The sequence below is a fragment of the Chiloscyllium plagiosum genome, chromosome 29 (assembly GCF_004010195.1).
Source record: "Chiloscyllium plagiosum isolate BGI_BamShark_2017 chromosome 29, ASM401019v2, whole genome shotgun sequence".
NCBI lineage: Eukaryota > Metazoa > Chordata > Chondrichthyes > Orectolobiformes > Hemiscylliidae > Chiloscyllium > Chiloscyllium plagiosum.
In genome coordinates this window covers 15,570,093-15,570,441 of record NC_057738.1, presented here as the reverse complement: position 1 = coordinate 15,570,441, position 349 = coordinate 15,570,093, and positions in this window count along the sequence as shown.

Below are 349 nucleotides of genomic sequence, written 5' to 3'. Positions count from 1 at the left end.
TGGGTACGTTATATGGCTGCCTGGTTGAGTATTTTATATGAATGCTGATACTCAAATGGGTATGTTCTATGTGTGGCTGTATTCATGTGAATGTAGTATGTGACCTTGCATACTTAGATGCAATTTTCTGAAAAATATTTGTGATGCAATGAATAATGGAAGCCAGTATAACTGGTTCCTACCCTAAGTTCTACCCACCTGCCTGGATGAGTGTTTTTATGATCATTTGCATGATTCATGTTACTGTCTCCTCTGCCTCAACCTAGAATATTCTGCCTTAATTACTTTGTTCAATGCGATTGTGTGACTGAATATTTAACAATAATTCACCAAAGAATAACCAATATTT